This window comes from Electrona antarctica (assembly GCF_951216825.1).
Source record: "Electrona antarctica genome assembly, chromosome: 10".
Lineage (NCBI taxonomy): Eukaryota > Metazoa > Chordata > Actinopteri > Myctophiformes > Myctophidae > Electrona > Electrona antarctica.
In genome coordinates, this window is record NC_136791.1 from 33,819,676 (window position 1) to 33,835,343 (window position 15,668).

General features: G+C 46.5%; 1 protein-coding gene across 4 annotated transcripts in view; it reads left to right on the forward strand.

Moving 5' to 3' along the window:
* The first annotated feature begins 294 nt into the window (after positions 1-294).
* Positions 295-15,668, forward strand: part of LOC306931694 (equilibrative nucleoside transporter 1-like) — a 52,909-nt gene continuing 37,535 nt past the window's right edge. For 2 of the 4 annotated variants that reach the window (XM_079513250.1, XM_079513252.1), the window contains exons 1-2: positions 295-425; positions 2,582-2,708. The gene's annotated coding sequence lies outside the window, so the exon portion shown is untranslated. Of the gene's footprint in view, positions 426-2,581; positions 2,709-9,826; positions 9,921-15,668 lie in introns of those variants that run through there. The other 2 variants (XM_079513253.1, XM_079513254.1) reach the window with 2 other exon arrangements.

Genomic DNA, 15,668 nt, shown 5'->3' on the forward strand with positions numbered 1-15,668 from the left:
TTGTAGTTGCAGCCAGGCCTCAATTGACATGAATGATTAAATATCCCAGACTTGAATTGCGCTTTGTTTTCCAGAAAACTTTGACCTATATAGGCCTACACAATTATGAATGGCTCTGCACATTGTACAATGGCGTAATTATCGTAGTAAGGATTAAATTCCAGGATTTGTAAAAAGCTGGGTGGACTGACTGGACTGCCCTGAAAGTGTTGAATTTGGGACTGACAGCAGCTCAGTCAGAACTCAGAGCCCCCCTAGCTGCCTCTGCAGAGCTGCGCTTGCTGCCCGCCGAATGAATGCAGCATGATGAGTTTTGTCACCAACTGCATCGATAGAGAAGGGAAAATGTTCGCAGCCAGCTTGTTTCTTACGCAATGAAGCGGTGTGGGAAACGGGACGGACATTCCAGGGCAGAGTTTATGTGGGTAAGTCTGTCTGTTTTACGTCGGCGATAAGGAGGGCGGCAAAAAGCAAATTGTTTTGCGCTATTGCTGTGCTGACACAGCTGCGGTGCGTCGCTCTGCCTCTTCCATGCCAATTGTCAAACACTTTGCTCAGCTCAATATTACGGTTACAGAAACGACGGGGTATCAGTTTTCAAGAATGTGTCCTACTGTCTTTCCTGATGACGTGATGCGGCAAGCCGCAGCAATATATTAGGCTATGGCTCAGATAGAAAAAGGTGACACGCTGGACCATATGAAGGTCAAATGGTCACAAAATCGCAGTGCGTTCGTTAAACTTGTTATAGCCCGTAGTGACAGGTGCGTGACTTGTCTGGTCCTAACGCGCTGGACCAGGGCTAGTGCGTGACTGTATACGTGTTTGGTGTTGAGCTATTTCTCTCTCTCTCTCTCTCTCTCTCTCTCTCTGCGTCGTTTTGGTGATACAAATAGGCTGCTGCTGTATGTTGTGATAGCTGTAGAGGAAGTTGAAAAGATAGTGACCTTGCAGATTGGAGTCAACTTTGCCATACGCCAGAAGTTGAAACTCAACTCGTACACAATTTGACTGTGTTTCACAGCAGGGTTAGAGTGCTAGAATAAGACACATACGTACACACACACACACACACACACACACACACACACACACACACACACACACACACACACACACACACACACACACACACACACACACACACACACACACACACACACACACACACAGTCTCACACACAGTCTCACACACACACACACACACACACACACACACACACACACACACACACACACACACACACACACGCAGGCACACACAGGCACACACACCAGGGAATACCATGAAAGAGATCCACGAATAGACCCCACTGAACTATAAACTAAGGCACTTCGTATCATGTAAATAGCTCACATAAAGCCTACACCATCTTTAAGTATTTGTGTTATCGTTGTCGTATAAGTCTTGGGTATTTCATAGCTGCCTGTTCCTCAACCTGTGGGTCACGAGTCACGACCCCTCTGGGGTCACCAAATTATTTCAGTAACTTGTCCAGTAGAGTCTACTCTACTGGACGTGCACGCATGTGCACACACGCACACACACACACACACACACACACACACACACACACACACACACACACACACACACACACACACACACACACACACACACACAGCTTTGAGACAGATGTAATATTGCGGATATTCTCAAGGTGACACACACTGATGATACTGGGCCCGCTGGCTGCTGCAGCATCACGTTACCTAGCTCAGCTCTGCATGGTCCAGAGCCTGTTCTCTAAAACCAATGCTTCATATTACCCAGATACTACTGTCCCCTTTTTTAAACAAAAATATTCATGGGAACATATTTGGCCAGGACATTGGGTTCTTATAATTGAGGACCAGATACTGAGGACAGCAGTAGCAGAGGAAGGAGAGGAGAACTATAGTGAAGAGATTAGGAATGCCAGTGATGCCTGCAGTCCTGGGTGTGGGTGAGTCACTGGGTGAGGTAGATGGTTGTGTTTAGTTGATGGGTTATCAGTTCATATATTAGCTCAGCTTGAAGCCCAAAAAAGCCTAGGCAAGGGCGATTCCCTCTTTGTCAAATGGTAGATGTTTGGTTTCCCACATGGGAGACCTGGGTTTGGATCTTGGTTGTTACATTGGTGCCATGACCTGAATCAGGTTTCCCAGTCCCAGCTAGGTCAAAGGAGAGTGAATGTTGCAGAGTAGTTCAGTTTGAACCCCCAAAATGTCTCTTGGCCTAGAAAGATTCCCTCTGACTTGAGTGTTTGGTTGGTTTTCCACGCGGGAGACCTGGGTTCAAATCGGGTGTTTCACATGCACAGAATGTAAGTGCAATGCAATCACATGGGGTGTCACAGCTGTGACGTCACCTGGTTCTGCTTTACTGTTACTGTAAGTCTGTAGGATATTGACTTTGTTTGATTGGGTGGCACTGTGACACAGGAGGTACAGTGGCTGCTTGGGAATTGGATAGTTCCCGATTCGATCCCCACCTGCTCCTGGCTTAGTGTCGAAGTAACTGCTGAGCCTGATGAGCAGGTGGTTGCCTCCGTTCCGATGTGTGAATGGAGACAAACTGTTTTTTATTTTTCTACTACAGGATAAAAAGTGGAAAGTGGTTCTCGTCATCCTCAGCCTTACCCTGACTGATTGTGATCCCTGGGTCCTCCTGGCTTACTGTGTTGAAGTGTCCTTGAGCAAGACACTACCCCTAACTGCATGAGCAGGTTGGTGCCTTGGTTGCCTCCATTGTCTATGTGTGAATGGAGAGAAAATCTATTTTATTTGTCTTCTGCATATAGTGGAAAATGGTTCACCTTGTCCTTATACTTACCCTCACACATTGAGAGCCTTTTAACACTCAGTTTGCTGTCAGGGCCCCTCAGGTCTGGAATGACCTCCCTAAGGAGCTCACGTTTGATATATTTGCATCTACTTTTTAATCACTTAATGTTTTGAGGGCCCTATATTCAGCTATTAGTGTAGTGTAGATATTCGTCTTACACAAACATAAAATTCCCATTGACAATGAATGGAGAATTTACGTCATATGTGGATGAGCAAATCGGCTATTTTTGGCATACACAAAGACTAAATTCCCATTGACAATGAATGGAGAATTTACGCCATACATGTGGACGAGCAAATAGGCATAGTGTCTATTTTACGTCATGATGATGTACAATGATAAGAGCGCCCCTCACTTCACACGGGTGTGGTTTTATTATTTTTCACTGCACTTTATATTTTATGTCATTTCTATGTCATATCTATACCAAGCTTTGTGCATCTGTCTGTACCAAATGTGAGATGGATTTGATTGGCTGAGCACGGAATGTGATGTATGATGATAAGAGTGCCCCTCACACGAGTGTGATTTTTATCTAAAGATTTTCTTCCGTTTTACATAAAGCATTTTGTAACTTTGTGCGGTGATATGAAGCTGAAATGGCTGCTTTAGCAGGGATGTAGCTGACCATTTGGTTGCCCTACTCGAAGGATATTTGTGCTGCCCCCCCCCCCCCCACCCCAACGAGAGCGCTATTATTCCTCATGCAGATCGGCTATTTTCGCTGTTTGCGAGGACGCACACACGGCCGCTCGTTATTACGTGGCGGAGCCGCGGTGAAAATTGTTATTTTGAGGGTCGGTTTGGCACTTTTTGACACATTTTGTTGTCCCCCTCATGCGTGTTGCCCTATTCGCAGTGCGTATTGCGCGTATAGGTAGCGACGGCACTGTGCTTTAGGATTATGTCTGGTGGCCTTTGTGAGTCTGGGCATGTCTCAATGTAAACGATGAATTCCTGTTCTGTTCTTTGTCTATAGAAGTGTCTATTTGTACGTCTCTAAATGTTTTGATGAATTGAACATGGTGGACCCTCTTGTAAACAAGTGTAATGCTTAATTGGGTCGTCCACTCACAGTTAACAGCCTTTGTATTGAGTTTGTGCAGAGACCTGGGGTGACACCAACTCGCACTCGCTTGAAGAGTTGCTACATTCAGTGAGAAGCATGCAAGGCTACTTACTTACTTACAGAACATTACATATGCAAATACACAAAGCAGAAGCTAAACCACCTGTAGCCTATCCCTGAGTAGATCTAGGTCTTCTAGTCCTACAAAGTTCAGAACCATATTAAAAATGGTTCAAAACTGGATAACACACAGTTATTTGGCATTTTAAATTAGTTGAAGAGACTGCAATAACTTCAGCCCTATTGGCTATATAGATTCATTAGGCTTTCCAAAGAAGACTGTTGCCAAATCCCAGGTCTGTTTCAGTTTTGCTGTTGTTAAAGCATGTTGCCCCAGGGCTGGTTTAGGCTCATGATAGCCTTCGTGGTTCAGCTCAGTGCAGACCAAATATTCAAGGTGAAGGGACAATATTGCCCTAATTCCCAGGCAGCATGTTTGACTAATGGCATGTTTGTGCTCCATGCCCTTTATCTGACCTTGGTAGTGATATAGAGCCTGTTGGCTGAGAAGATCCCTTGCAGGAAATTAACCCTAGGTCTTCAATAAAAGTGAGTTGTGAGTGGTGGATGCAGCCATTATGTTTTGGGGGAAAAAAGAGAGGAAAAAAAAACAGCGAAGCAAATGAGTCTTGATTTTGTACAATTACATATATTTTCTTTCATTCAACCTTTCCTGAACTGAATAAGTAGAAATACTATACCATGCAATAGAGGGATCTGGTCTGAGGACTGACTTGAGATTACAGAGAATATTATAAATATATATGAATTTAGAGAACATAAGGAATAGGATAAGAAAGGAAACTGTTTCAGCTAGGCACACATTTGATCAACATATTGTAAAGACAGATTATTTTTAAATGGTGTGGCCAAAAAGTCTAACAAGATTTGTCTGTCTATGCATGTACATCTATTTATATGCATGTGTATATATATATTTGTATGTGTCCCCTCAAATGTAGACAAATCAGAGCTCATACCTATGCAGTAACTAACAGAACCACTTCTGGTCATACAGTAAATTACAATTTACAATTACAATTTAAGCATTTAGCAGACAGACTCTTAATCCAGAGCAAATTACTGTAAAGTAAGCAAGGACTACACATGGTAATACACAAATAATACACAGAAATAGTTTATCATAATGATCATAAGCAACATCTGTCTAACAGTAGAATATCTGTGCAATGAAACTGAGTAAACTCTATAGAGTGCTACAGTATGTCTACATAATATGCTAAATGACATAAATGTAGCCTTTGCATACACCTGTAAGGTCGTCGAGGCTAGTGCAAGTGCTACGGAGTCTGAAGAGGTGAGTTTTCAGACTACAGCGGAAGATTGGAAGTGAAGTGAGTCTGCAGTTGTGACTGAAATGGGAAATTCATTCCATAGTTTTGGAGCCAGAAGGGAAAAGTGTATGGGAGTCTGGGACGTGTGGAGCGTTGTCCCGGCTGTTTTAGTGAAGGTTCTGCCAGCCTCCCTATGTGTAAATGAACGCTGCATCAGCAACAGTCATTGCTGATGAGATATTTTGAGTGTCTGTAAACCACCTGGTAAGCACAAGGTCACCAGCACACCCTCTGGCCTTTGTGTCCCTGAGCAAATCACTTAACCCTCAAGCTGGGAACCCATTGGCAAATGCAATGGAAAAACAGTCAGCCTGTACCTAAACCCCCCCCCCCCCCAAGTACTCCTTTATTAGCTTTATATAGCTGTGTGTGTGTGTGTGTGTGTGTGTGTGTGTGTGTGTGTGTGTGTGTGTGTGTGTGTGTGTGTGTGTGTGTGTGTGTGTGTGTGTGTGTGTGTGTGTGTGTGTGTGTGTGTCAATGGAAAAACAGTCAGCCTGTACCTAACCCCCCCCTCCCAAGTACTCCTTTATTAGCTTTATATAGCTTGCCGTGTGTGTGTGCGTGTGTGGTGGTTGGTAACCTCGGAGGAAAGCCTGGTCTCTGTTCCAAAAGTGCCGTGTGAACTGGTCTGGAACGGATGATATCGCTACGTCATGTTGTAGTATTGTTTCGTAGTCATCAGGCAGGAACAATCAAACAGAACTTCCTTTTCCCTCAAACCGGAAGAATAACAATAAAATATCTCGTAGCCTGTAGCTTTTATTGAGAAAAATCAGTTTGAGGGAAAAGGAAGTTCCAGAAGATTGATGACTACAAAACAATACTACAACATTACATGACGTAGTGATATCATCCGCTCCCGACCGGTTCATGAACCCGAAATGGAATGGTGCCCAGGCTAGGTGGTTGGTGACTACATTTATGCACACTCACTCACATGTGCACACATATTCACAACCTCACGCACTCAGGATGCCATTTTGAAAAATGTGGGGTGGCGGGAACTTACTTTGCCTACTGGGAGTGTGTATGCAAAGTTTGATGCAAGTCGGTCCAGACTTGGTGGAGACCTCTGCTCTGAGGAGCACCTTTTCTAGTTGCAAGTGAGACTGTTGTCACAGTACATTCAACCAGTTTTGCCTGAGACATATGATTTCGGTATACCACTTTAACCTGCATAAGAGAATGATATGCACATTGTGCAGTGTGTACACACAGGATGTTTGCATTGTCCAAGAATAGAATTCCACATTGTTGAATAAGGAAAGGCCTTAGATCTATGTTTAGTTGCCGGGGGTTTGAACATGATCCCAGACATCCTCGTGATGGGTACACCAAGATCTTGTTTCCAGGCTATTTTAATAGCAGTCAACAGAGGGAAGTCGACTTTGTGATAGATAGATAATGGTGAATGAAAACACTCCCTTTAGCTGGTGGAATTATTGAAAGTGAGGAACCGGAACCAGAACATAATGTCTGAGTTTAAGGAATAATCTAAAGGAAGGTTACTTGTGCTGTAAGCATCCATGCCTGGGGTGGTGTTCCTTCTAGGGAGAGGAACAACCCTCTCCGAGACGAACATGTCTTTGTCTGCTACCTGTCTGCTACCTGTACCCCGAACTGGCTGGGGGTGTAAGGACCAATTGCTGTAGCGGAGCGGGCCCCTTAAGAGGAGGTCCACGCCTGCGTTCAGGAGACCTCGGACGTGACAGGCCGTCAACGAGAGAAGACGGCTGTTGCACCAGAACGCACAGACGTGGGAGCCTGGTGCGTCAGGTCCGGTGGCGGAGGAACGTCGGTGGTCCTGCTGTGGTCTCGAGGACGCCTGTCCCTGTTGGAGGAGGAGGCGGCGGCCTGTGGGGGTCCAGGGGTCCGTCGTCTCTCCTGTCTAGGCCCGTAAATCTGGTGACCATCTCTGCCGCCCCTGGGGCGCAGAGGATGGTGTCGAGGCGGGCGGGGAGGCCGGCACGGGGTCTGGCCTGGTGCATTGACACGCACAGAGCGGGGAACGAAGGTGGCTAGCGCGAGGCCGAGGCCAACATGCCCAGGCCAGGGCCAGACGTGGGGAGCCGTAGCCGTTGAAGGTTCAGACCGCTGTAGGCTCTCTTGCCGTTGGCGGCCAGGCGGGGAGGGGGGAGGCCCTTGTTCGCCAGTAGCGGGAGTGCTGCACGGAGGAAAGGTGGCCAGGGCGCCGCTTTGTTCAACGGTGCGCCGCTGTGATCGTTAACATAATGAGTGGCTGGTGCCACGTGCACAGGACGGGGGGGCCTAGTGGCGGTGGCGGGAGCCGTGGGCCTGGGGGAGTGGTTTGCTCCTGGAGAGCGTGGTGCTCGTTCAGGAGTCCAAGACCGCAGGGGGGCATGTGTGCCGCCCTGTTGCAGGCTAAATATGCGCTTGGGCTGAGCAGGCCGTTGCGGTCTCGCTTGGTCCAACTCTGGGGTCGCTGCGTCGGTTGTCATCCACATGGTGGCCGACGACCGCACGGGAGAAGCGGCATAACAGTGCCTCGTTGCGCCAGGTAGCGCAGTGGAGGTTAGTGGTGAGGACAAATTTGTGCTTGAGGAAAGATAGCCAAAGTGGCCAGCGGCCAAGTCTGTGTTTCCAGTAGTGTAAGCGGCCAAGTCTGTGTTTCCAGTAGTGTAAGCGGCCAAGTCTGTGTTTCCAGTAGTGTAGCACTAATATCCCGCGACAAGGCTTGCTAGTCGGCATGAAATCTGAAACCTAAAAGGCTAGGATGGTATCGGCCATCATGGCCGTGGGAAGATATTTACAGTAGGAGTTGCTGGACGTCCAGTAGGGGGTGCGCAAAATGCACGTACTCGCGCATTTTCACATGGAAAAGTGGCTATTACTTTCCCTCACTCGTCTCTCCACATGCATAAGCAAACTGACACAATTAAATTAACCAGGATAAGGCACCGATACTGTGAATACAGCATATTTATTAGGCCTAATAACAGAAATCTGTTTTGATTAAAATTATTATTATTTTCCCCCTCCTGTCCAAGGGGGGGCTCCAGCCCCTCCAGCACCTCTACTTCCCTCAGCCATGTCGGCCATCAAAGAGGTTGCTACTCCCGACCTTGTAAGTTTAAGCTTAAGCTAAACAAACCTAGCATCACAATCACATACCTGGGGCTGGTTGTGTAGTGGAGATGGCTCAGTCAGGGATCCTTGAGTGAAAAGGGAGCACGATGTCCTCACCACCTCAGTGGTCTGGTCCTGTAGCTTCTGTCAGCTCTGGCGGCTCCTCTGAGAGAGGGAGGCCGCAGGCTGTCGACGTCGGGCCACGGACGGGTCACGTGTGGCTCTGGCAGTTTTCGTAGCGGGAGAAGAGCCCATGGAGTCCTCATCGCGCCACTGTGTTGTCGCCATCGGAGTAGGACGAGGTCCAGTGGTGGTGGAGGTGGCGCCTGGCCTGGCGAGTGATCTCCTGCTGGTGGGAGGGAGGTTAGGCCAGGGGTCTGGTACCGGTCGGGAGAGCCGGGTTCTCCGACCTGAGGATCCGTTCATCTCATCATCACCACCGGTGGTTAGCTCGAGAGGCGTTGGAAACTGCAGGCTCGAGGCTAAAGTAGACATGGCGGGGTGCGTTGCGCTGCTAGTAGCCTGTCGACTTAGTAGCCGGGCTTGATGTTCCAACTCCGGGCCGAGGAGGTGTTCCCGTCTATCACAGGTGAGGCTCATGCTTCTGGAGTTGCAGTAGGCCGTGTCGGAGGGAAGCTGTCGTCATAGAGTGGCGATATGCTCTGTATTCTTCTAGCGCTGTCCGTGGATGAGCTAGTAGGCTAGTAGCTACTCCGTGCTGGCTAGCATAACAATCATCGTGATGAAAGGTAACGCTTGGGCTAGCAGGGCTGCAGGTAGTTAGCGTGGCTGGGGCTAGTTAGCGTGGCTGGGGCTAGTTAGCTCGCGTTCTGTCAACAGAGAGCTAAGCTAGGCAGTAGGCACTAGCGAATCTGGAGCTGGTGGGGAAGACGGAGCGCCTGCCGGCGAGTCGCGTTTTCGGAGCTTGACTCCTGGACAAAGACGGGCATAGCTGAATATAGAGAGGCCGTTTTGGGAAACAGAAGGTCCCCTGCATGAATCCCTGAGCAAGACACTTAACCCCTAACTGCTCCCTCCCAAGCACAACTATCTGGACAGCTATCAGCTGGGTGAAGCTGAAACCGAATTTCTCCCACACAAGAGTATGTAAAGATGTAAAGGTCTTTAAAATATTTGAGACATTTGCTGACTGTGGAATGTTGCATCCAGCATTTAAGGTGATAAAAGGTGGTTAGAAGCGAGCAAAGTCGAAATCCAAGGTTGTTTCTATTTTGAGCCCAGACTCTCATGGAGCGAAGTAATGCTTTTTGGAAGGTTTCAACAGCATAGCCGATGGATGCAAGCAAGCCAAGGGAAACATGAGAATGGCGGCACTCTTGTCTTTGGTTGCAAGCCTGTTTGTCGTTAATATTGGACCTGGCCAACAGAATGACAGTTTCTGGATGAGCCAACAGGATGTGTGAGGCCTCAGTGGGCCATGGTCAGGAATTCTGATGGGGATCTTTTCCTAGGAGTGGCCAAGACACAAAGTCACAGGCATTGGATCCAGAGTAACGGGGTGAGTTTATATTTGAGCCTCCGTCGTGTCCCACCGTGAGTCCATGGCAATTAAATATATAGTTAAAATGCACATAGGATCAATGTCGGCAGCTGGGAGTCATCATAGCATTTACACAATATATTGACCATGGCGAAATGACCAAAACAGTGATTTAAGATGATATGCACATTGCACACACATGCACTGCACACAAATGTACACGTGCGCGCGCACACACACACACGCCCAAGACAATTTTTTAAAACACACACACACACACACACGCCCAAGACAATTTTTTAAAACACACACACACACACACGCCCAAGACAATTTTTTAAAACCACACACATGCCCAAGACAAATTTTGAACACACACACACACACACACACACACACACACACACACACACACACACACACACAGTCCCACTCTTTATGTTATTAGCCTGTAAGTAGCTGTTAGCCAAGAAGTACGTGACATACTACACACTCACTACTACCAAGGTCAGACTGATACCGATGTGTTACATGAAGCAGGAATCAGCTGACTGGCATACAGATAACAGAAGGCATGATGCATAAATATACCCTGTGAATTCTGAAATGTGCTGAAGTTGATGTCATTCACAACACAGAAGTATTACATACTAGTCTATAGATGACTCAATTTAGTCTTAATTTACTGTTAATTTATCAATTTGTTACTTTTGAAGGTGTACATATTACATTTGTATGCTCACCCTCAGTGAGTTAAATTAACTGAGGATCTTTTGTGTGTACATGTTCTAGGTCACTGCACTGAAGCTACATAATTTAGTTAGGAGTCAATCATTCAAGCTAGCAAAGACAATACCTTCTTATATGAGCCTCTGTCTAAATTCATGGCCAACGTGCCCAAGAGCAGAGCAGCATATCACTTTTACCCGATAACCAAGTTTACAATGCCACAAACAAAATACACAACACGCATGCAATCTTACGAACTAAAAAGTAATAGCTCCAGAGGGATTTCTGTGCAGATGTTGCCAGAGGCGAGAGTTGGGGAGAGAATTAAAACCATATCACATCTGTTGCACTTGCGTAAAATATTCTGACATGCTTCTCTGGTGATCGATGGGGATTGGAACATAGTCTTATACATATATGTCACACTCACATTGGTTTCAACGCGTTTCATTCATGGAAAATATTTTTGCACGTCTTAGATACAGTATAATGTAGTTGACTGCTATGAACATGTGGTTAGAGAGACCACCATGGAACTGAAAGGTCACAGTTAATCCCCCAAATATTTTTGTATCCTGCCCTAAAAGTGTCCTAAACCAAATGGGTGTGTCTTAACAGAAAACATGTGCCTCAGATTGTGCAAAGCATTTTGTATATCCATGATTTCTGTGTTGCTGGGAAGAATGTCCAAACAGCACAATGTGTCCCAATACATTGTAAATTGTAAATCTGATTTTGGGTTCACAGAGTGCACTTTGGGGGGGATCCGTCACATATTTTCTGGGATTGAGACATTTAATACCCCAAATCCACCACTGGATTCAGAGGAATACCTAAGCCTACATGTATGGGTTCATTGGCATCCGGGCGTTCTGAGATTTCAGGTTCAATTCATCCATGGTGCCTCCAGCTTGGCTGGTCGCTCCACTTATAAATTCAGGTTCATGGGGATTAGACCTCGCTCCTGCTGTCCTACAGGTTGGCCTGTAGGAGTCACTATTGGGAGGGATAGTTTGTTCCTCTGCACATGGTAAGCTGTCCTGGTGAAACTACTCAGTGGCAGGTGAAAATAAGTGGCCGATTAGTCTTATACCTTATCTGTCTTTCATGCTTACTGCGGCTATAATAAACTGAATTTCCCTTGGGATCAAAGATGTGTGATTGAATGTGTGAATCTGTGTATAAGAGGATCATTTCAGTTGACTACAACCTCCCCAGACCAGCTGTACACCAGTACAGTGGAGCTTCTGTTCTTCCCAGCTAAGTCCTGCCCTATGCGGGAGCTAACTATCTCCGTAGACAACGCCCTGGTAAAGTCTGTCCCGACAGCCAGGAACCTTGGTGTTGTCCTGGACAGTCAGCTCTCGTTCAAAACACACATCACAGCTGTCACTAGATCCTGTAGGTTTACACTCTACAACATACGACGAATTAGACCGTTCCTCACCCAGGAGTCAGCCCAGCTCCTAATCCAGACAACAGTCTTGTCAAAACTTGACTATTGTAACTCCCTCCTTACTGGCCTACCGGCATGTGCACTTAAGCCCCTCCAACTGATCCAAAATGCCGCAGCCCGCTTGGTCTTCAACCAGCCAAAATTCTCACACGTCACCCCCCTTCTCCGCTCCCTCCATTGGCTCCCGGTCGCTGCCCGCACAGAATACAAAACTCTGATGCTGGCATTCAAAGCAACCAAAGGCATGGCCCCCCCATATCTCACAAGTATGATCGTACCCTACAAACCCTCCCGCGCACTCAGATCAGCCAACGCAGGGAAGCTGGAGGTACCTTCACTAAAAACGCCGGGACAACGCTCCACACGTCCCAAACTCTTCTCCCTTCTGGCTCCAAAACTATGGAATGCACTTCCCATCACAGTCAGAACTGCAGCCTCACTCCCAATCTTCCGCCGTAGTCTGAAAACCCACCTCTTCAGACTCCACCATGGCCCGTAGCACTTGCCCTAGCCTAGCCCCTTAGATAGCACATTATGTAGACTTAGATAGTATTTTAAACAGACTTATAGCTTGTTACGTAGACAGCTCTAGAATTGCACTTTATGTAGTCATAGCACTTTATAGTACACATGTATAATATATTATATAGTATAGTATGTATAGTTTACATAGATACTCCACTGTTACGTTCTTAGTCTATGCATGATTCATGATAACTACTTTTTATATATGTGATGTGACGGCCCCTGTATTGTACTATATGTTAGGGTGTATGGTAGTATGGTATATAGTATGGTAATTATATTAGGTGGTCTGGTGTAGCTTTATATATATTATAGTTATAGTTCACTTTGGTTCGTTTATGGTTTCTTTGCTTTGCTGTCCTAATTTCTGTTCTCCTTATTCTTGCAGTGGATTGGGGAGCAGAGCTGATGATCATCACAATCAGTCAAGCGGCGGCACCTGGGCCCGGGTGCCGACGCCTTGTATAAAAGCCTGTCTCCCCAGTCCCTTCTCCAGCTCTGTTGTATCCATTGCTCTCTTGCACTTCTCCCACTATGCACCTTCTCCAACACCTTTGTTAATACATTCAACATGCACTCATACCTTCCACTCATTCATACACGCACTACACTACTGACTACTGATTTCCACACCTCATCTGTTTGCTCCTGATTTGGTTTGATCTGATTTAATTTCTTATTTTTGATTACTTAATAAATTTATATTTCATTTGAGTACTGCGTCTCCCCTGGTTTTTGTTGTATGCTTGGCTCCCCTAGGCCAGGTGTATAACAAATGGGGGCTTTGTCCAGTGAAATTTGAATAGTTGTGCAGTAAGTTTGGAGAGTCAAGTGACTCGCCCTTCTGCCTTTGTTCTTTGCTTTGTTCTCTGCCGCGGTAGTCTTTGGCCTTAATTAATGGCTTGTCTGCGCCGTGGTTTTGGGTTTTTGTGAATGAAGTGACGTCATTTGGGAACCATTCCGGGGTTTCCCTTGTCCATTCATCAGTCCGGTGAGTACAAACTACTAAGCGATGTTTACTTCAGCGTACACTCTTGTGAATGTACTCTGACTTTGGGAGATGCAGTAATTTGTTTGATTATTTGAAGTTGATTTATTAAGTTTGGTTACTTTGCATTTAATCTCTGTTTGATTAAGTTTGTGCTAGTGGAGAGGTTTTCCTGGTTGTTGTGCTGCTAAAGTAAATATATATATATAATAATAATTATTATTATAGTATAAATATATATATATAGTTTGCTTGGCTGGTTTTGTTTTTGTTTGTATACGAGTGTCTCTAGTAGGCGCGTTTAGTTCTGGGAATAGAAAATAGCTCGCTGGGTCATAGGCCGGGGGGTGGTTTAGGTGCAAGGTGCGGCTGTAGCGGCTGTGCGTACGCACGGTCGTCTCGGGGGCACAGCTGAGAGGTGCATGCGGGTCGCCAGTTTCTGGTTGCCCTCCCTGCCTCTCGGTATCAGCTAGGCCTTTGCGGTGGCCTTCAGTGCATAAGTACCCTCCGCAAACCGGCATGAAGACGGGTGGAGTTAGCTTGGGGATTATATAGGCTAGAGGGGCACTTGTATTTTTGTATTTTTTTTCTACCAGCTGGGAGCTTTAAGCGTGCACAGCCAGGATGGTAACTTTAGAGGCATTTATCGCCGGTCCATCTGAGGACCTGTTAATGCAATGCACCAAAGACCAACTAATTAAAATAGCAGACCACTATAAGATTAAACTTGATTCAAATGATAAGACAAAGGAATCCATAGCAGTGGTTTTGAGGCACCATTTGTTTAAGAAGGAGTTTGCAGAGCCAGAGGTGTCTCCTCCTCCGTTTAACGCCGCATCGGCGGTGCCTACGGTCATGATGTCAGGGACAGGATTGACTTTCGAACAACAAAAGGAATTAATTATGTTACAGGCTAAATTGCAGGCTGACCAGGAAAGAGCGAGGTTAGATGCGCAAGTGGCAATTGAGAAAATGAAACATGATTCTGAACAAACTAAATGGCAAGTAGAGCAAAACAGGCTTGACCTGATAAGGGACGGTAAAATTTCAGCTGCTGCACAAGTGTCCACCACAGAACCTGCTGAGTCCACAGGGGGTTTCGATATAGGTGGTAATTTACGTTTGGTCCCAAAGTTTAACGAACGTGATCCAGAGGCATTTTTTGCCATGTTTGAGCGTATGGCCGACGTGCGTAGATGGCCTGACTCTGCGCGCACATTGTTGTTGCAGTGCGTTTTGACTGGCAGGGCGCAAGAGGTTTATTCGGCAATGAGCGTGGCTGACAGCCAAGATTATGCTTGTGTCAAGGCAACGGTGCTGAAGTCGTTCGAGCTCGTACCCGAGGCGTATCGCCAGCGTTTTAGGTATTGGAAGAAACATGACAAGCAGAGTCATCTAGAATTCGCACGTGATCTGACTACGAGTTTTACGCGCTGGTATAACGCCTCGGAGGTAACTGATTTCGATGAGCTATGTGATCTAATGATCTTGGAGCAGTTCAAAAACTCCGTTCCACCTCGAGTGGCTACGTATATCAACGAGCAGAAAGCGCGCAACGCAACAGATGCGGCGGCGCTCGCTGATGATTTTGTCTTGCAGCACCGTGGAGAGTTTAAAGCGGGCGGTGGCAACACTGCTAGTGAGTCTCGTGACCGATCAGATAAACCTCTTCCTGCTGAAGCTAAAAGTCATTCTAATGGCAGTGGTAATTTGCGTGAGCCAGATAAGGTTTGCAATTACTGTCATAAACGGGGCCATTGGAAGTCTGAGTGTTTTAAGTTAAATGGAAACCCCAGGACTCAACATTTTGCAGGACATTCGCAACCAAAAGGGGCTGGTGCTCCACGTCCGGTGTCCACTTGTGCTACACCTAATTGCGGCTCAAATAAGGATACGTCAGTTGCAGCACTGGATTCTTACCGCCCGTTCATCATGAAAGGCTCTGTGGCTTTGCTGCAAAATGGGAAAGAAGTGCCAGTAACTATTTTGAGGGACACAGGTGCTTTTGACTCATTTATTCAGGCTGGTGTTCTCCCTTTAACTCAGGATTCTGACACGGGTAACAAGG